The 22,939-nt window shown below is 39.0% G+C and overlaps 1 long non-coding RNA gene and 1 pseudogene across 1 annotated transcript; one reads left to right on the top strand and one right to left on the bottom strand.

The window, feature by feature from the left end:
* LOC138764907 (NACHT, LRR and PYD domains-containing protein 3-like) overlaps positions 1-261 on the bottom strand; it is a 64,132-nt pseudogene extending 63,871 nt beyond the window's left edge.
* LOC138764908 (uncharacterized) lies at positions 169-17,936 on the top strand. The gene is made up of 2 exons (XR_011358360.1): positions 169-441; positions 17,590-17,936. It is a non-coding gene; the product is annotated as an uncharacterized lncRNA (long non-coding RNA).
* The last annotated feature ends 5,003 nt before the right edge of the window (positions 17,937-22,939 follow it).

The following is a 22,939-nucleotide window of genomic DNA, read 5'->3' on the forward strand; positions in this document are numbered from 1 at the left end:
AAACATTTCGACAGGCCCACGGGTAGGAAAGGTTTCGAGGGGATCTGGGCCAAATGAGTTTAAGGAGGTACCTTGGTCTGTAGAGAGAAATTAGGCCGAGGGGCTTTTTTCGGTTCTGGACGACTCCATGACGTGCGCCCATCGCGCCTCAGTCACCACACACACGCCTGAGCGACACTAAACAACTGTCCGACCATCGCGCGCCCTCCCTCAGGGCTCGGGTTCGGCCGGGCGGGCGCGCGCGCGCGCGCGCGACCCGTCAATAACTCGATGGCACTTCCGCTTCCCACTGCGAACGCAGTTCAAAGACGCGCATGCGTAACGGAGGCAGCTTCCCATCACGGTTTGAAGAAGGCGCGTCTCTTCGCGATGCCGGACGGTCTACGGACCGAAGAGGAGAACGAGGCAGCTATCGGGGAGATGCGGCTCGGTTTGAATGAGGTGAGTAAAACACGGAAGGCTGGAGATGTCAGAATCCCGAGAAATGCTGGAGGAACGAAGCTGAATCCCATGACTTATTACCAACGTTTCGGGCCCGAGAGAGTCCTCAAGACCCAGGCATGGAGATCCATCACTTTATTATTTGCTGTCTCGGGCCAATTTCATTCTGTTAAGGGCGCTTAGTTCTGCAGTGCAGTGGTGTGTTGTACTGATGGCGGGCTCCGCCCTCATCTCCCCTGGTTTCCTGCCTGAACCCTCTGAAGACCCTACCCTCGGTTCTAAGATTATAAAAGCTCTCCAGTCGTGAGAGCTTTTACTCACGTTCTAACTTTATTAGCATTCCCCAGAAGATGGAAGCGCTGCTCAAGCCAGGTCTGCTGCTGATTGACCCTTTGTCCCCCGACGTGGCTACTGAGTAGATTGCTTCCAGGGCTACCTGCCGTGACCAGAGGGCTGAACTCAGGAGGTCTGCACACATTTTGAGGGGAGGAAGGAAAGGGTATGCAGTCATCAGGGACTGCACTGCATATGATGCTGCCATCGAGGCTTTGAAGGCTTTGTACCGGAAAATGCAAAAAGAGGTCCTAGTGAGACACTGATTCATTCTACGTTGCCAAAGGCCAGGGCAGACCATCGATGATGACCCGCTGGATCTGTGGAGGTACGAAATGGCTACGGGCCCTGTTCGTAACAGATCTGGGACACTAGTTGCGGGGGTCCGCTCGAGGGACATGAGGCAGTAACTGATTGAGTCAGGTAAGAAGGACCTGGCTAGCCACGTTGAAGTGGCCCAGTCAGTGCAACAGGCCAAACACAAGAATGATAACCTCAAAGCGAGTGAGCTCGCTCACCCAGGTGACCCCTTCCAAGGACCGGCTGCTACTGCTACCCCAGCCCTAACAGCTGTTCCTTCCTGTGCTAGGGAGCGCTCACAAGCTAGGAAGTTATTTTCCGGCACCAAGGGCTAGCATCCCTGATCTCATTGCCTGGCTCAAGACTCAGTTTGCTCCATCTGTGGCAAGAAAGTGCATTGGGTGAGGGTTTGCCATGCGAGGGGAAGCTCGAGGAAGTCCATGACCTGCACCACTCTTAGATTCGATTCCAGCCCCAAGCCATCTGCCCCGAATTTGCCTGAACCCAGTTGCTGCACTATATGCCGAAGGAGGGTGGATGTGAGAAAATGTTGCAAAAAAGGCTCAGTGGCCATCTTGCTGCGATTCAAATTCAAATTCAGCGCCAACATTGTCAGAGGAAGGAGGGCAGCCATCTTGCTGCACCACAAGGTTGACGCTGTCATGATAATGAATATGTATGAGATGTACCGGAAGTCAGGTGGTATGAGAGAGAGATAAGAGCACAAGCAAGAGAACAAAGGAAACGGGAGAAGAAAGCCACAGAGAAGTTTACCTGATAAAACTTGTGTTTAATGTTTCATTAACTTCACATTTCGGGCCACAAATGTGACATTGGCGACGAGGATGAAAGAAGCTTGAAGAAAATTAAAGACTAAACAAGATTACAGAGGATTACAGACGACTTCAAGGTGATAAGAAATTTCTCTGTGACTCAGTACTTTTGGGGCTGGAATATTTCATCATGGCCAGACAATTGCTCAGTACGTGACAAGACTACGCCAGCTAGGTGTTGGATGCAATTACATGCCAGCTGATTTGGACAACCAATTACTGGATCAAGTCGTACAGCACTGCAGATCAGATAAACTCAGAAGACGTCTACTGGAAAGAGGGAGTGAGTTGGAACTCACCGATGCTTTAACCATTGCTGCTGCATTAGAGGCTGTTGAAGGGCAATTTCATACCATGACCCTGAAAGACAACTCAAGCCAGCAAATTAAGAGGCTCTCACATCGCCATAATCAGCCAAGATATATGCCGACACAGGACGTGGAGTGTTATCGATGTGGAAACCGAGGTCACTTTGGAAAAGACCCATATTGCCCGGCCAAAGGCAAAGTTTGCAGAAAGTGTGGAGGTAAGGACCACTTTGCAAAGAAGTGCAAAAGCAAGTCCAATGCAGACCAGAAGAGGAAGAGTACAACTTCCAAAGGCAAAGCCTGGGGGAAAGGAAAGTATCCTGGAAAGAAAGATACCATTTGCCAGATAGACGGTGACGATGATGATACCCAGGAGGAACAGAGTTGTTACCAACTTACGTTGAATGAAGTACGTCATGAGAAGGTCGCAGTGATCATTGGTGGAGTGTCAGTTCAGGTCACTGTAGACTCAGGCAGTGACAGTAATGTGATTGATCGACATTTATGGGAGAAGTTGAAAAGGAAAAAGATCATCTGTACCTCAAAGAAGTGTTCCAAGAAACTATATCCATTCACAGCAACTAAGCCATTGCAGACCATTGGATGTTTTACTGCAACTGTTGAAGCTGGAGATAAGTACACCGAAGCAGAGTTTATGGTCATAGAAGAGAGGGGAGAACCATTGCTGAGTAGAAGCAAGACCTGGCAATACTTCATATTGGAGCTTGTGTCAATTCAATTCAGTCATACGAGGATATGAAGCAAGAATTCCCCGCAGTCTTCCAAGGAGTAGGAAAGCTGAAAGGTCGACAATTGAAGCTAGTAGTAGATGAAACGGTCAAACCCAAGGCACAACCAATGCGCCGAACTCCATTTGGACTTCGTGGGAAAGTCGAAGCCAAAATTAAAGAATTGATCGAACAAGACATTATTGAACCGGTGGAACATTCAACACAATGGGTCAGTCCCGTAGTGATTGTGCCCAAACCAAAGGGTGAGATAAGACTATGTGTTGACATGAGAATAGCCAATGAAGCTATAATTAGAGAACGACACCCTATACCAACAGTGGAGGAAATAACTACCAGTAAGATATTCTCAAAAATTGATCTGAAATGGGGCTATCATCAATTAGAGCTGGATCCGGGTTCCCGAGATGTAACTACATTTGTGACTCACTGTGGATTGTATCGTTACAAAAGACTATCATTTGGAATTAATGCAGCTTCGGAGATCTACCAGTATGAAATCCATCGAGTGATTCAAGGCATTCCTGGAGTTGCCAACATTTCTGATGACATTATAGTCCATGCACCAACGAAGGAAGAGCATGATAAACGGTTGAGGCGTGTACTATCTAGACTACAGGAGGCAGGCCTTACCGTGAATGGAAACAAGTGCCAGTTTAGTGTGTCAGAAATGGACTTCATGGGACACAGACTTACACGGGAAGGACTAAACCCTGCAGAGGCCAAGGTGAAAGCTATTGCAGAGGCACGTGCACCTCAGAACGCAACAGAGGTGAGGAGTTTCCTGGGATTGGTCAATTTTTGTGCAAAGTTCATTCCTAATTTCGCTACAGTGGCAGAACCACTAAGGAAACTAACCAGGAAAGGAGTACTATTTCATTTTGGATCTGAGCAGAAGAAAGCATTCACAGCGCTGAAGCAAAGCCTGACAGATGCAAAAACTCTTGGATATTACGATCCGGCGGCATCAACCAAAGTCATAGCGGATGCCAGCCCAGTTGGTTTAGGAGCAGTGTTGGTCCAGATGCATGATGGAGGACCAAGAATCATTGCCTATGCCAGCAGATTGTTATCAGATGTGGAAAGAAGATACTCTCAGACAGAGAAAGAAGCACTCGGACTTGTATGGGCCTGTGAGAGGTTCCATACATATTTATACGGCATTGAATTTGAACTCATCACAGATCATAAGCCATTAGAGGTGATCTAAGCACCTAGATCAAAATCATGTGCCAGAATAAAGAGATGGGTACTCAGACTACAACCCTACAAATATAAAGTAATCCACATTGCAGGGAAAGCAAACATTGCTGATCCGCTGTCCAGATTGGTGAAGGATGGTGGTCCACAATCCAAGTCAGAATTGGGAACAGAAACAGAGAGCTTTGTACGCTTCGTAGCTATTCAGTCGACTCCGAAAGCTGTGACTACGAAGGAAGTCGAAAGAGAATCCGAACGTGATCCAGAACTCATGGAAGTAAGAGAATGTGTACAGCGTGGACTATGGGACAAGTGTACTCACAAGGCTTACATTCACATTAGAGACGAACTTTGTTGCATCGGACAGTATGTATTAAGAGGTTGCAGATTGGTGATTCCGCAAAGATTGAGACCGAAGATCGTATCCTTAGCGCATGTACCAAGCAAAAACCTCAGGACCAAGGTATGGTGGCCAAGTTGTGATAAAGACGCAGAGAAATTTGTTAAAACTTGTCACGGATGTCAAATCACAAGTAGGAGTAATCCGCCAGAACCGATCCGGAGTACGCAACTCCCGACAGGACCATAGATCGACGTAGCTGTTGATTTTCTTGGACCTTTACCGACGGGTGAATCAATTATGGTAGTGATAGATTACTACAGCAGATACTATGAGTATGTAGTGTTGAAGTCCACAACCACTGAAAAAACAATACAAGCGTTAGCAGAGATATTCGCAAGATATGGATTACCTGTTACATTATACTCTGACAATGGTCCACAATTCATTTCAGAGACATTTGCGGAATACATGAGGACCACAGGTATCCACCATCATAAAGTAACTCCGAAATGGCCGCAAGCCAACGGAGAAGTAGAGAGACAAAATCAATCCATTGAAAAACGATTGAGGATTGCACTCGCAGAAGGACAAAATTGGCGAGAAGCATTGCTATCTTATGTGGCTGTCTATCGAGCAATGCCTCATGCAACCACTGGAAAAAGTCCTGCAGAAGCATTTTGTGGGAGAAAAATCCGCACAAAAATGCCAGAAATAAAGGAAATCCAAGACGACCAGGAGATGAGGGACCATGATGCTGAAAAGAAAGGTGCAGCAAATCTGTACACAGATTCGAAACGTGGAGCCAAGTACTCAGACATCATGCCAGGAGATAATGTTCTAGTGAGGCATGAAACTGGTGGTAAGCTAGACACACCTTATTACCATCAACCCTATACTGTCGTATCCAGAAGTGGCAGTATGGTGACAATCAAGTCTCCGACTGGAGTCATGTATAAGAGAAATGTCTCAGGTGTAAAAAGGTACCAGTCCAGAGATACATCAAGCGAAGAGGTTGAAAGGCCAATACGAGATGCTGAAACTGAGAGACCTGATGATGTTCCAGAGGCAGCACTCCTGATGAAGTGACTAGAGCGCCAGAAACACCCAAAGCTGTGGCGAGCAGTATTTCCGACGCTGAGAGTGAACAACCGAGAAGCGACGACAATATCGCAGGCGGGCCGAAACGAAACCGGAAAGTGCCCAAACAATACGAAGACTTTGTGCCATAATTTTAATAAGAACTTTGAGACAGTATTTAATCTTATATCATAAAGTGCATGTATGAATGTTGTAGGAAGTAAATTTTATGTAGTTGAGTTATAATATTACCATTAGTTACGATGTTTGTATGTTTCCGAGGGATATTGGTAAGTGAAGGTAAAGTTTATTTCTGATTAAAGGAGGGATGTCATGATAATGAATATGTATGAGATGTACCGGAAGTCACGTGGTATGAGAGAGAGATAAGAGCACAAGCAAGAGAACAAAGGAAACTGGAGAAGAATGGCACAGAGAAGTTTACCTGATAAAACTTGTGTTTAATGTTTCATTAACTTCACATTTCGGTCCACAAATGTGACAGACGCCATCTCACCCACGGGCAACCCAGGACAGTGGGGGCCACTCAAGTGAGGAGAACAGCGTCTCCAGAGTCCTTGCCTCAGTGGTTCTAGATCAGGACGGCCTCACCACCTTAGCAACTCCATAGTGACTGTTAATGTAAATAAACACTCCACTAAATACCTATACTGAAAAGGTTCATAGACTCTCAGACTGTAGAAGAATACAACCTAAAGATGTATCCTTCCAATTAATGTATATTTCTTGCATCTCATTTGCACTCTACTCATATTCAAGAACATTGCATAGTACATTTGCCTTTTGTGGGGGGAGGGATTTTGTAAAATACGCCTGTATGAACTTAATGAATTGTGTGCTCTGGTGTTGTTGGGTCTAGACTTCCTGTGTCACCTTAAAAGTGTGTCCTTGAAGTATTCTGGTCCCCTCCCCCATAACAGTTTGGAATGGAGGGCCCTTAAAATCAGAACCCACATGCAATTGAATATTGATGCCCCCACCTCTCTTCCCAAATCTGTCCCCAGATGGCAAACCTATTGCTACCAAGAGCAAAAGGTACAGCACAGCAGACTGAGACTTCATAAAGTCTGAGATACAATGTCTACTCAATAAAGGTATCAACGAATCTAGCACTAGCCCTTGGAGAGAGCAAGTGGTAGTAGTAAAAGGGGAAAACAAGTCCAGGCTAGTAACTGACTATAGCCAAACTATTTATTGGTACATATTCCTGGACACTTACCCCTCCCTTGGATTGCAGACGTGGTGAATGATATTGCGCAGTATTGGGTCTATTTGACCATCGACCTGAAAGCTGCTTGTCACCAGTTGCCAATCCATTCCGAAGACCATCCAAAAATGGCATTTGAGGCTAATGATCGTCTCTATCAATTCCAGAGGATCCATTTCTGTATTTCTAATGGTTTCCATCTTTTCCAGAGGAAGATGGACAGAATGGTAGATGAGTATGGGTTGAAGGCTACCTTCCCCTACCTCGATAACTTCACCATTGTGGCCATACACTGGAGGACCATGACACCAACTTTCAGAGTTTTCTCCATGCAGCAAAAGCCCTGAACCTCACTCACAATTCTAGCATCTGTGTGTTCTGGACTAAATGTCTGGCTATCCTTGGATACATGATGGAGAATGGCATAACTGCCCCCGACTCCGATAAGATGTGCCCCCTTAGAACTCCCCGTTCCCAGGACCATGAAGGCTTTGAGGACACCACTCATTTTGGGGCAGCTATGTCTACTGCTAGTAGAACAGAAGTCTCCATTTGGGATATCATCCGTCAGGCAGGATGGTCAAATGAAAGAACTTTTAGCAGGTTTTACAATAAACCTTTGAGGATGGAGGGGCAAAATTTAATTGCAGCAATTTTGCAGGCTGCCGATTGAATTGTGACTCTTTCTGGAGGTCCATTGATTTACCCTGTGGTCTTTCAAACCATGTGAAAAAGAGACCACTAAGCTTTGAAATCTCATTAGCGAGCCAATAAACATTATGAAAAATAGAGCATTAAACAAGAACTTATCAGTTCGAAGTTTGATGATTATTATTTGAGTAATGGGAGTGATGAGATAATATGCCTTCCTGTAATTACTTTGAACATTGTTCAGGTAGTTTCTAGTGAATCATGTATGCCTCACAATAAAACGCTCTTTTGAAAGAATTATACCAGTGGATGTCTTTTTCAAGATTCAGAGATTGGCTGCACATGTTCAGATGGGATCTCGTATTATCTCACCACTCCCATTACTCAAATAATAATCATCAAACTGAACCGGTAAGTTCTCATGTTCCATTATTTATCAAATTATTGTTATCACACTAAATCTTAGTATGTCACATCATCTGCTGTATTTTAGAGGTAGGGTTCTTTTGGGCAATAGTAGTTTGACTCCTGAATCTCTAAATATATTGTCCCTCAGGCTGAAAGCACAATGTAAAACATTTTGAATCAAACCCTTAATCTACAACAGTCTCCCCAACTGATATTAGGGAGACTGGGTCTGTGCATGGGGGGGGGGGGGGATACCAGGATGCCAGGATGGATGGATGTTTATCGAGAAAAAAAAAACAATTAAAAGACTAAACAGAATCGTAAAAGATTGTTTACCGTCACCATTTATTTCTCACTTATTATGTGCTATATCTCGGATTTTTCTGATGTACTTTTTGCTTTGTGATGTGTCCTTACAGTTCCACAATTCTGCTTGAAGGGCTTAAGCCTGAAATGTTGGGTGTGTATCTTTGCTGTATAAAGTACACTGTTGGACCTGCTGAGTTTCTCCAGCAGTGTGTTTATGCTTCAATTTCAGTGGATGCAGACCTTCGTGTTTTACTTTTGCTTAATTAGTGTTCTTTTTAAAAATATGTTATTTATAGTTTTAAAAACTGAACTCAACAGTTTACACACGTTACTCACAGCTTTACAAATTTGTATCAATTACAACTTATCCTAATCCCATCTATGCAAAGCCTAACACTCCTTTCCCTTTCTCCCTCCCCCCCACCACCACATTCCTTTGACCTCAAACACTTAACAATTGGACAACTGAAGAGCAAAAAAAACCACTTAGTACATTAAAACGTTCAAATGGGATTAAATAATATCCCGGAGTTATGAGTGTAGCTTGGCCCAGCGGCCAGAGATTCGTCTGATTTTTACTTTGTTTTCCTGTATTTCCTTGGCTGGACTGAGGCGGATCCTCATTGCCCCCCCCCCCCCACCCCAGTGATTGGGGAGGAATTTGAGTGAGCCAGGCCCCTTGGCAAAGTTGTCTCTTTTCACAGCCGTGCTCCAATATTCCTCAAATGTGGCTGCCAAATTTTTTGCAAGGTGCAGTACCTTCCCCTCAAGTTATAGGTGACTTTCTCCAGGGGAACACAGGCTTGCATCTCCCTGCTCCATTGCTCAGGCAAGCATTGGATTTCCAGATAACTGCTATGCATTTCCTGGCCATCTCCAAGGCAATCATTACGAATTGAATTTCGAATTTGGACAGCTTCATTTTAACTCTTACCCAGCAGGAACAACTCGGGGTCCTGTGGGAAATTTTTTAAATATAATTTTTTATTTTTCACACTGTGAACCATATCAACCAAAATATATACAAATGTTTCTCATTAAATATACACAGTGACATTTTCTCCCTTTATTCCCCCCTTCCCACCCCACTCCAAAACCAATAAATATTCAACATATACAATACAATAAAACCATAAAACAATGTCTTCACACAATGAAAAATAAACAAGAAAAATGTGTCATCTACTTTGACACATGAATCAAGTTGTTTTGTCTTATCATTTTAGGGGGTGGAGGTCTGAGGCAAGCCCTCTTTGTTATGTTCCATGTATGGTTCCCAATTTTGTTCAAATAATATGACTTTATTTATTAAATTATGTTTTTTTTTCCAGTGGAATACATTTATTTATTTCCATGTACCATTGGTGTATTCTCAGGCTCGCTGCCATTTTCCAAGTTGACATTAAACATTTTTTTGCTACTGTGAAGGCTATCATAATAAATCTTTTTTGCACTTTATCCAATTTGAGGCCTAATTCCTGACTACTTGTGTTACTTAAAAGAAAGATCTCTGGATTTTTTGGTATGTTTTTTTTTGTGATTTTATTTAATATGTGATTTAGATCTTTTCACTTTTGTACATGCCCAAATTGCATGTACTGTTGTTCCCATTAGCTTTTTACAGTGAAAACATCTATCTGATATTGTTGGATCCCATTCTTTTATCTTTGAGGTGTGATAATATAACCTGTGTAACCAATTATACTGTATCTTGTGTAACCTTGTATTTGTTGTATTCTTCATAGTTCCAGAACATAACTTCTCATGCTTCATTTTTTATCTTTGTTTAAATCTTTTTCCCACTTTTGTTTAGTTTATAGTTTATTTCATCATTTTCCTTATCTTGCAGCTTAATGTACATGTTCGTTATAAATCTTTTAATTATTATTGTGTCTGTAATCACATATTCAAAGCTGCTTCCTTCTGGTAATCTCAATCTGTTTCCCAATTTATCTTTTAAATAAGTTTTCAGTTGATGATATGCAAACATTGTACCATGAGTTATTCCATATTTGTACTTCAACTGTTCAAATGTTAATAAATTATTTCCCAACAAACAATTTTCTATTCTTTTGATTCCTTTTCTCTCCCATTCTCAAAAGGAAAGGTTATATATTGTAAAAAGGATTAGTAGGTTTTGTGTAAATAACAATTTTGGTATTTGGTAATTTGTTTTTTTTTCCTTTCTAAGTGGATCTTCTTCCATATATTAAGTAAATGATGCAAATCTGGTGAGCTATTTTATTGCACCAGCTTCTCATCCCACTTATAAAGTATATGTTCCGTTACCTTCTCCCCTATTTTATCTAGTTCTATAGTCCAGACTGGTTTTTCCCTTGTCTGGTAAAAATCTGATAAATACCTTAATTGTGCGGCTCTATAATAATTTTTAAAGTTTGATAACTGCAAACCACCTTGGTTATACCTCTCTGTTAATTTATCTAACACTACCCTCGGTTTCCCTCCTTTCCACAAGAATTTCCATATTCTCTTTAGTTCATTGAAGAATTTCACTGTTAAGGGAATTGGTAACGATTGAAATGAGTATTGTATCTCTTTTAATGTAATTTGCCCTCCCTATCAATGTTAGTAGTAATTCTTTCCAATGTTCTAAGTCTTACTGCAATTTCTTTTAAGCTAAATAATTTAGTTTTTACAAGTGGCTTAAGTTATTATCTAACCTGATACCTAGATATTGGATTGCTTGTGCTTGCCATTTAAATGGTGATTCTTTTTTAAATTCTGTATAATCCGCATTACTCATTGGCATCACTTCAGTTTTATTTGCGTTGATCTTGTACCCCGCTATTTTTCCATACTCCATTTTCTTATGTAATTCTTTTATTGATATTTCTGGTTCTGTTAGGAATACTATGATGTCATCTGCAAATAAACTGATTTTATACTCCTTCTCCTTTATTTTTATCCATTCTATTTTATTTTCTGTTCTTATCAGTTTTCCAATGGTTTTATTGCTAAGGCGAACAATGAGGGGGATAATGAACATCCCTGACTAGTTGACCTACTTGATTTCAATTGGCTTGTTTTTTTTTGTTTTGTTTTTTTTTCCAAACAGCTGCTTTATTTGGTCCAAATTCAGGACATGAGATTCAATTCCTGTAATTGGGTGAAACGGTTAGTGAAATGTTATTATATAACTAACGACCCAGGATCGAATCAAGTCCTGCCTGTTAAGAGTCAGTATGAACCCCCTGTAATTAATAGGTTAATTGGGCAGCACGAGGTTCATGGGCTGGAGAACCTTTAACCGTGATGTATTGATAATGTTTAAAAATATATAATCGGAGTCACTAATATTGATGGAGAGAATCTATTCCACCTCCACTTCCCACTGCCTTTTAAAAGCAAGCAACATATTAAAAGACTCACCCCTCCCCAGACACACTCCCTTTCCCCTCCTCCCCATGTGGATGATTCACCAGTGTGAGATCACCCTCCAACAGATTCCTTCCCCCTGTTATCAGACTCCTGATGATCCTCATACCTGCTGCTTTTACCTTGTACCAACTGATCTGTCCCTGTAACTACACTTCTGCACTGTGGCTTATTTGCTGGACTATGTACAGGATGTCTAGCTAGATTGCTCCAAAACAAACTTCCTCACTGCATCTTTGTACATGTGACAATAAACTTGAACCTGAAAACAAACTGCAAATTGACCACAAGACCAGGACCTGTTTGAATTTGTTGCCTCAATAACCACAAGACTCCTTTCACCCTTGCCCTGCGTGGGAGCCCCCACTCATCCGTGCGGCCGGGGGGAAACAGGGGCTGCAGCCGGACACACGCGTTGTCAGGGACCTTTCTCCCCGATTTTTTTTTTTTTTCCCCCCCCCCCCCCCCTCCACCCTCTCCGTGGGACAGGAGGCGCGGTCTCTGCCCTCTCACCCCTCCTCACCCGTTTACTGTGGGGGGACGAGGCACCGGCCCCTCCCGAAGGCCGCACTCACCACCGCCACCCCCCCACCCCGGGCAACACGGGATTCAACAAAGGCCGAGTCCGCGCCCCGGGCACCGAACACTTCGGACCCTCCGGCTGCTCCGCCGGGCCGTGGCAAGTCTCACCTCCAAGCCGTGGCCAGGCCGCAGTCTCATCGATTTCAATTGGCTTGATACATATCCATTTACTGTTACCTTCGCCAATGGTCCATTATGCAATGCTTTAATTCAATTAATATATTTTTCTGATAGATTGAACCTCTGTAAAACTTTAAATAGATAGTTCTACTCTACTCTGTCAAAGGCCTTTTCTGCTTCTAAAGCAACAGCCACTGTTGGCTTCTTGTTTCCTTGAACTGCATGAATTAGATTAATAAGTTTACAGACATTATCCGCTGTTCGTCTTTTAATAAAACCAGTTTGATCTTGTTTTACTATTTTTGGTACACAATCGGCCAATCTGTTTGCTAATAATTTCACTATTAACTTATAATCTGAGTTAAGTAGAGATATTGGTCTATATGATGCTGGTGTTAATGGATCCTTCCCCGTCTTTGGTATTACTGTAATTATTGCTGTCTTACATTAATCTGGCAAGTTTTGTGTTTCTTCTACCTGGTTCATTACTTCCAGGAGAGGAGGAATTAATAACTCTTTAAATGTTTTATAGAATTCTATGGGGAATCCATCCTCTCCTGGTGTTTTATTGTTCGGCAGCTTTTTTTAATATATCCTGTACTTCCTCTATTTCAAATGGTTTTATCAGTTCCTCTTCTTGCAATTTCGGCAGTTCAATTTTTGCTAAAACTCTTCTATTTTATCATCTTTTCCCTCGTTCTCAGTTTGGTATAATTGTTCATAAAATTTCTTAAAGTTTTCATTAATCTCTATTGGGTGAAATGTAATTTGTTTGTCCTTTTTCCTTGATGCCAATACAGTTCTTTTAGCTTATTCTATTATAAGTTGCCAGGCTAATGTTTTGTGTTTTTTCTACCAATTCGTAATACTTATGCATTATTTTCATTATGTTCTTCTCCACCTTGTTTCTTAGTAATGTTTCATGTTTTATTTTTTGTCCGCCAATTCTCTCTTTTTCGTTATATCATCCCTTTTTACTAGTTCCATTCCTGTACTTACTATCTCCCTTTCCAACTGTTCTATTTCCCAATTGTAGTCCTTTTTCATCTTAGTTACATAACTTATTTTTTGTCCTCTAATGAAGATTTTCATTGTGTCGCATAATATAAATTTGTCTTTCACTGATTCAGTGTTTATTTCAAAATGTTTTAATTTTACATTCAATAAAGTCTCTATATTCTTGCATTTTAAGTAGCATGGAGTTTAACCTCCATCTATATGTTCTTTGTGGGATGTCCTCCATTTCTATTGCTGATATTAGGGGTGAATGATCTAATAGTAGTCTAGCTTTTAACTCAGTTTTCCTACCTCTCCCTTGAATATGGGCTAACAACAAAAACATATCAATCTTTGAGTATGTTTTATGCCTACTCGAATAATATAAATATTCCTTCTCACTTGGGTGGGTGCTGCCTCCTCCATATATCCATAAGTTTCTTTTCCTGCATTGATTTAACCATAAATTTGGCTACTTTATTCTTTTTGCTTGTCTTTTGTCCAGTTTTATCCAACTTTGGATCCAAATTAAGGTTAAAATCCCCTTCTATCAATGTATTTCCTTGTGTATCTACAATCTTCAAAAAAATATCCTGCATAAACTTTTGATCCTCCTCATTAGGTGCATATATATTGAACAAATTCCAAAATTCTGAGTATATCTGACACTTTATCATTACATACCTCCCTGCTGGATCTATTATTTCCTCCTCTATTTTGATTGGTACATTTTTATTAATTAATATAGCTACATCTCTGCCGCTATGTGTCCTACCCAGTCTCTCTTTAATTTGTTATGTTCCACTTCAGTTAGATGCATTTCCTGCACAAATGCTATATCTATTTTTTCTTTTTTTAGTAAATTTAATAGCCTCTTCCTTTTAATTTGTTTATGCATTCCATTAATGTTTATAGTCATATAGTTCAACGAGCTGTCTTGTATCTTGTTTACATCTAATTTCTCCTTCCTCACCACCTCCATCCCCCTTTTCCCCATTTTCATCTGTTTTCTCTCTTTAAACTCAATGCATGACAACACATTTAAAACATAAATACTCCAATAATTCCTACACCCAATATTACCTTAACCCCAAATGGCCCCCTTCTCTGAGTTGCCCCTTAACCCTTGCCGGGCAACCACAACTCCTCTTTCCATTTGGATTATGATCTTGCTCGCAAGTGTCAACTGATTTCGCAGTGACAGTTATTCTCTTCCCCCCCAACCCCACCCCAGAGAACACTTTTTTTTACACATATAAAAAGCTCTCCCTTTTTTTGTATCCCCTTACTTCCTTCCTTCCCTTCTCTTTTCCCTCTTTAATTCTTTACATATACATTTTATCGCCGTTCTTCATTCTTATTACATCTCTTCATCTCTCCTTCTGTCCTGCAAACGCTCTGCAAATTCTTGTGCCTCCTCCGGATCTGAGAACAGCCTGTTTTGCACCCCGGGTATAAGTATTTTAAGCACCGCTAGATATCTTAACAAACACTGTTGGGACTAACTCTGACCTGGGGCATTGGCAAGTGAACTGGCGTGGACTTGACGGGCCGACAAGGCCTGTTTCCACACCGTAAACAGTTATATGGTTATATGAATTTATAATCTTTTTTCCATAAAATCATTTTTGCTGTATTAAACTCCTTCCACTTCTTTAAGAGTTCAAAACTTATGTTTGGGTAAAAATAATATTTTTTGACCCTTGTATTCCAATGGCTTATTATCTTCTCTAATTTTATTCCTTGCCCGCTCCAGTATATTTTCTCTTGTTGTATATCTAAAAAAATTTACTAAGATGGATCTAGATTTTTGATGTGTCTGCAGTTTCGGAGCTAGTGCTCTGTGTGCCCTTTCTATTTGCATTTCTTCCTGCATTTCTGTTGTTCCCAGGACCTGTGAGATCCATTCTTTTATAAATTCCTTCGTATCTGTGCCTTCTTCATCTTCCTTCAGGACCACTATTTTTATGTTGTTTCGTCTACTATAATTTTCCTACATATCAATTTTCTGAGATAACAACTCTTGTCTCTTTAATTGGTCACTTTCTTCCAATTTTCCTCTTGTTGTTTACTTCCATTTCTACAGCCATTTCTCGTTCTTCCACATTTTCTACTCTTCCCTATTTCTGTCATGACTAGTTCTAATCTTTGCATTTTATCTTCTGTTCCTTTCATTTTTCTTTTAATTGAACTAAATTCTAATGACAACCATTCTTTTAATGATCTCGTTTGTTCTTCAAAAAAGCTTTATCTATATTCTGTCCATCTGTTTTACCTTCTATTTCTCTGTGAAGATCTTGGTCTTCTTCTTCTGTGTCTGTACCTGTGTTTGTCTTTTTCTTCTCTTTGTATTGTATCTCTTCTGATTTTCCTGATGAGTTGCTTGTATCACTTTGTTGGGCCTCTTCTTGCTGGGCCTCCTGCTGCTGCTCCTCTTGCCGTTCACCCTGTTGACTTTTTTTCTCACCTGGTACCTCACTCCCTCTCCTGCCGCCTCCCTCATCTTCCAGCTGAGAGCCCTGGTGTCGGGCGTCTGTCAGCTGGTCGCCGTGTTGTTGCCTACTCGTCGGCTGAGCCTCCCCTCCCGTTGGTGTTCTTTTACCTTTGATTGCGCAGTTTTGTTTGGCTCAGAGAGCCATTTTTGCAGTCCACTGGTCTGGGGATTGCGACTCCGCAGGGCCAGCACCAATCTTGGAGAACGGACGTTCTTCGCCACCATGACTGCCTGTTCCTTTGTGCAGGTACGGTCTTCTTTCTTTTCCAGTGACTTTTTTTCTCGTTTTTACTTTTTCCTTCTTAGGTGCCATCTTCTTTCTCTTCTCTGCAATTTTATCTTCTACTTCTTGTATTTTATAATTGTTGAACTTTCTCTTTTCTGACTTTTTTTCTTTTTTATGGAGAGGGCTTGTTTTACCCTACTGACTTCTACTCCATCACGTGACTCCACAGGGTCCTGTGGGAATTCTTTACCTATAATTTTCCCTGAGACTTTGCCTAGTTCTGTCCAGAAGGACCTCACCTTCGTACATGTCCAGGTTGCTTGCACAAAAGTTCCTATCTATCTCAATGCCACACCTAAAGCAATGATCTGACTAATTAGTGTTACCTGAATGAAACTGAGCTGGGCTGTTTTTTTTTAAACTGTGCCAAGATGTGCAACTTCAGATGTTTCATTTCTCCAGCTGATATCTTATTTTGGGATGTTTGATGGATATTTGACATTTAATGTGGCTGAAATTAAGCATCTGCTGTGATATTTGAATTCTGAGTTGCTGAATTATTTTGAGTTACATCGTCATTTGGATGTGCTGCAGCTATGTAAGGTGCTCTATGATTCGATGGCTCTGGCATATGTTCCACTACATCATCAATAGTTAATGAATAATTTTAAAAATTGTTTTTTTTTATTGATATCTGTTATTTTGAGGTGGTTCGGCAGATGTGCCATGACATATTAATTTCAATAAATATATACTGCTTTTCTCTCTGGTTTCATTGTCTTTCTGGGTGAGGGAAGTGAGGATAATTGTTTTAGCCTGATGTTCTGAATTATTGTTGGGTGACTACAAGCTGCTCTCACACTGAGATTTTTTTTCTTGGTCCCATTTGTTGCATTCGTTTTAAATATTTACTATGCTAATGCTCTAAATTGGTCGACTAAAATTTGAATCAATTTCTGATATTTAAACGTTCTTTGTAGTATTGGTTCGTAGAGCTTTACATATCAGCGATCTGGTTTTTTTTCTGTATTTTTAATTTCCAATGCAATATTGAAGTTTTTCCTTTTGCCCGTTCTACTTGGGGTTGACGTACTTTATGTTTTGAGACACTTGACAAGTGAGCTGTGGTGCTTTTGAGAGTTACTTCAGGAACGATGACGATTATTATTGATCTTAAATGGTGTGAAAATAAGCTCCGAAAAGAACGAACAAGATGCATTGACGGGCTGTCCTCGTTATACTGTTTTTCGCGACCAAAACCCTTTTTAAAATTAAGAGTTGAAAATTGAGACCGTGTTCTTAATTTTGAAGGGTTTTAACATTGAGTTAATTTGAGACATTTCATTTGTGGAAGGTGTTCAATAAGCATTATCATTTTTATGAGAGCAGCTTCATTAATTTGACCGGTTCAGTTCAACATTACACTAGATCTTTGTTTTGATAATTATAGTAATAGAATCCAATATAATAAAGCAGACAATTTGCCGCCCCACCTCCACACTGATACACAATTACGTATTTATGGTAATCCCATTCAGCAGTACTATGCCCATACCCTTTTGTCGTGGGATAATTCTCTGCAGTTCTTTCAACAGGTCCCAGAACACTGACGCTGCACGTTCGAATCTTTCGCTTAGAGGTGATGGAACTTTCTCCTTCATGGTTTCTGTATCATCCTCTCGCAGCTACTATTACACCATTGAACAAATGAAATGATTGGATATTTCACCGCATCCCAGAGTTGATCTCTGAACTTAGATTGAGTCACCACTTAGACGAATGTGTTTATGCAACAGTTTAAATTCAGGAGTAAAGTTCCAGCTTGACGGAATATATTCTCGGATTCGTTAAAATCACTACGATCTTTTCCTGTAATTGTATAATAGATGAAATAAAGGACATATACCATCCACAATGGTATGAAGCTCCCGGATAAGGCAAAGAGCAAAATGATAAACTTTTTTCTGCTTTCCATCTCCGGGTCATTGCGATTATCTGTATTTCCTTTTCTCTTTAGCTCTTCGCGCACTCGGCTGGCCACTATAATGTGTCTGACTGTCAGTGCGTTGAATAATAATATTAAGGCAAATGGGAGTAAAGGCATTAAAACGGTATCAAACCAATCAAATCCCACCCACCCCAGCTCAGAATAATAACCTGGCTTATTGTAACAGCCCCACGGAAACGTTATTGATGATTGTCCAAGATTTCAGTGTAAAATACCAGGGAATGTTTTTTACGAAGAGGAGACATCCTGTGGTCCCAAGTACGACAATCGCCGTTCTCTCTGTGCAATACTTCACTTTAAGTTTCTGACAACAAATGACTACAAATTGATCAAAGGTGAAGGCTACGGTGAACCAAACAGAAGAATTGGTACTTGCGCGACTCAGGACAAGGATAACATTGCACACTGGGGTGATATCCAAGAAACTCCCAGGGAAGTAATAATAACTGATCATCCAGAGAAAGACCTCAGTGATTATGGATAATAGATCCGATGCTGCCATAGCCACCAGATAGTGTATGGTGCACGATGAGAGACCGCATTTACCTCAGGACAGGATCACAATCGCTACTAGATTCACTTGAAAATAAAAAAAATAATTGAACTGGTAAAATACATTGTTATTAACAGCAAATGTTTTCTAAATAAAGACATAAAGAATCACAGCGCCACAGTTTTGCAGTACAGAAACAATATCTTCAGCACAATTTGTTCATGCCGACCAAGTTGTCTCCCTAAAGTAGTCCCATTTGCTTGCGTTCAGTGCAAATCTGTCAAAATGCTACTCATAGATAAAACTGTCTACTGCTTTTTAAAATTTTACAATTATAACTGCCTGCACCATTTCCTGTGATATTTATTTCGATATATCCAGTACACAGTACGACAAAGTGCCCTTCAGAATCCTTTACGGATTTATCCCTTCACTTTCAATGCATCTCCTCTCGTTTTAGATTAACTTGTAAGAAAGTTTATTACTATTTAATTTAACTCTGCCCTTTATGATTATACAAGTCTCTGAAGTTACCCTCTCAACCTCCTATTATTCAGGGATATGTTCTAATCTGTCCAGTCTCTATCAAAAATAGTAGCCTGCAAGTCTCAGTAATGTTTCTGTGTATCTTTTCTGGACGCCTTTCATCGTCATGATATCCTTTTCGATAACTCGGTGAATAAAACCGTGTTCCCATCCATAAATTCAATGATTACACCTCTGTGGTGAGGAGGATCTCTAGTGACGAAATGGAGCTGAAAAATAAGATAGAGTGACAACCTGATCAAAGGAATGGTTATAAAAACAAATTAATTTTTTTTCAAAGAAAATTCTAATTCTGTTCAAAGTAAGTTTGTATTATGGGATGCTATGAAAGCCTATTTGAGGACAAATAATAAAGAAGAATCTATTAAATCAGAGTTTTGAATTAGTGAAACAGATTGAGTTAGAAAAGGAATTTCAGAAAGATGCTACAGAAGATCAGAAAATAAAATTATCTAGGTTGAAATTGGAATATAATACTTTGCTATCTTATCAATTTGAATGTGTGATTAATAGGATTAAGCAAAAGTATTATGAATGGGGAGAGAAAGCACATAAGGTACTGCGTGGTAATTAAAGAAAGAACAGATTTCGAGGACTATTAATGCTGTTAGACAGAATTCCCTTATTACGTAAACCTTGTGAGATTAATGATGAATTTTACTCTTTTTATAAAAAGTTATATACATCTGAAGGAAAACAAGAAACTGGATCGATTCATTTTTTTTAAAATCACAGTTGAATTTACCGATATTAGAGAATGCAGATATCCAGGAGTTAGAAGAACCATTTACTGATTTGGAAATAAAAATTGCTATGCTGGAAATGCCGAACGGTAAATTGCCTGGTGATGATGGATTTTTGGTTGAATTTTATAAGATTTTTATGATGATTTATCTACAGTGTTTGGGGATGTATTATGTCAAGTTGGAGAATATTCTGAATTACCTGAGTCTTGTTCTAGTCATTTAATTATAGTAATTCCAAAAAAAAATAGAGATCGTTTGAAGGTATCTTCATATAGACCAATTTCGTTGTTAAATGTAGATTATAAAATAATAGCTAAAATATTAGCGAATAGATTGGCTAAATTTTTACCTAAGTTGATTCATATCGATCAAACAGGTTTTATAAAGAATAGATATGCTTCAAATAACATTTTGTGCATGATTAGTTTGATTAATAGATTTCAACAATCTTCAGATCATCCGATGGTGATATCACTAGATGCAGAAAAGGCATTTGATAGAATTGAATGGAACTTTTCGTTTAAAGTTTTGGAGAAATTCAAGTTTGGTCCTTTTTTTATTGGTTGGATTAGGGCTCTATATAGTAAACCGGTAGCTAGAGTATTGATGAATGGTTTGATTTCTGAACCCTTTAAGCTATCTCGATCAACTCGTCAGGGTTGTCCTTTATCACCAGCTTTGTTTGCGTTAGTGATTGAATTTTTAGCACAATTGATAAGACAAAATACACAGATACAAGGTATGAAAATTTTAGACGAGGAGTATAAAATTAATTTATTTGCTGATGAGGTATTGGTGTATTTAATAAACCCAGCTCAGTCACTTTTGCACTTGAAGGAGTGTTTAATACAATATGGATGTCTTTCTGGATATAAAGTTAATTGGGAAAAAAGTGAAATATTACCGGTAAGTGAAGGAGATTATTCAGTTTATAAGAATATTATTAATTTGAAATGGACTGATCGAATTAAATATTTGGGTGTAATTTTGAATGTTAATTATCAATCTTTATATAAATTAAATTATGTTCCGTTAATGAAAAAAATTAAAATTGATTTGATCAAATGGAAAGATTTACCTATTAATTTAATGGGTAGGATAAATACAATTAAGATGAATATCTTTCCACGTATACAATATTTATTTCAATCTATTCCGTATTTACCTGATAATATTTTTTTTTGAGATTTGAATAAAATGGTTAGGGAGTTTTTATGGAGAGGTAAATTTTTGAGAGTGGCTTTGAATAAATTAACTTGGAAATATGAGTTACGGGGATTATGTTTACCACATTTTCAAAATTATTATGAAGCAGCCCAACTTAAATTTATTAGTTCATTGATGGATTTGGTATGGCCTCCTAGTTGGGCCAAAATTGAGATGGCAAATATTTCTGAATTTGAAATACATCAATTTTTGTTTAGATGGAATATAAATTTGTTTCAACAATATAATGTGCCTATGTTAAAACATTTAATGAAGTTATGGATAAAGAAAAATGACAGGCTCTAGGGGTAAATGATCGGCTTTGACTCTTGTATAATAATCAACTTATTCCTTTTTCAATACATAATCGAAGTTTATTGCAGTGGAGATTTAAAGGTGTGAAAAAATTTGGGAGATTGTTTTAAAGAGGGTAAATTTTTATCTTTTAATCAGATGAGAGAAGGTTTTGGTATTCATAAGAATTCTTTGTTTTTATATTATCAAATTTGATCTTTGGTAAGATGTAAGTTTGGTAGAGATATGATTTTACCTGAAATGCCTAAATTTGAGACTTTTTTTATGAAGGTACCAGAGAAGGGTTATATTTCATCTATGTATCAAATATTACAGAATGGTATGGATAAAAAGGGTTGGGATAGATCTAAAAGTAAATGGGAAGCAGATACTGGTTATATTTTGTCAGAAGATGATTGGTTAGATATCTGTTATGATAGTGTAACTAGATTGATAAATGCCCATTATGCAATGATTAACTATAATTTTTTACATCAATTATATTTAACACCTGAAAAATTAAAAAGGTATGGTTTTCATGAATCAGACTTGTGTTTTAGATGTGGCGATACAGTTGAAACTTTTTTTCATGGTGTTTGGTCATGTATACACATACAATCTTTTTGGAAGAAAATTCAATAGTTTTTAGAATATCTGTATAAGATTAAAATAGTTTAAGATCTAACAGTATTTTTATTGGGTAGTTTGCAACCTTTGAAAGGCTTGGGATTAGATAAGGTTCAGTTTGCTTTTGTATATTTATCTTTATCCGTAGCGAAAAAATGTATTGCTAATACGTGGAAAGATACAAATATGATTGATATTAATAGATGGCATGATGAGATGAAATATTGTTTAATAATGGAAAAACGTACATATGTTTCACGTGATAATTATTTTTTTATTAAAAGTGGTTGTTATATTCAGAATATTTACATTTCAATTTACATTGATTAGATCTTGATATGTATATTTAATTTTTCTTTAATATTTTTTCTTTTTTCTTTATGGCTCTCCTTAGGAGAGTTGGCTGAAGGTGGGGGGGGGGTGTTCTTTTCTTTTTTCATATATATATATATATATATATATATATATATAAAATAACGTTCATGTTTATGGTTAATTGTATATGTGATATTATTTTTTTTAACAAATAAATAAAGTTTTTTTTAAAAAGTAGAGGTTTGGCTAATATATCTCCCCTTCACCACTGAGGACCGTTTCAAGAAAATGTACCATTTGATTGGTGTGCCTGGTAAGTGATTATGATATTTCGAGACAATGCACATTTATTTTGACCAATACTTTGATTTTTTTTTCTGTGACGAAAATGAAACCTGATCTCCTAAATGTCACTTAAAGTCGCAAAGTATGCAATCATTTAACCTTGAATGTCCTGAATTGCTTCTTCAATCACTTACGCCACCATGTTTGAGAATAAACTTTGATTTCAGCTGGTAGATTCGATGAGTTATCTGTCAATTAACTCCCCTTCTGAGGTAGTAGCCAAACGCCTGGCTGAGCCTTTGTCAGTGTGTATAACTTAAGTGTTGTAACGATCAATTGCACCTGACCATCGTGATGCATTTTTAAAGAAAATGGACATACTTGAATATAATTGAGGAGCAAAAAATGAAACGGCTGACAACCGT

Source organism: Narcine bancroftii, chromosome 5, assembly GCF_036971445.1.
Source record: "Narcine bancroftii isolate sNarBan1 chromosome 5, sNarBan1.hap1, whole genome shotgun sequence".
Classification (NCBI taxonomy): Eukaryota; Metazoa; Chordata; class Chondrichthyes; order Torpediniformes; family Narcinidae; genus Narcine; species Narcine bancroftii.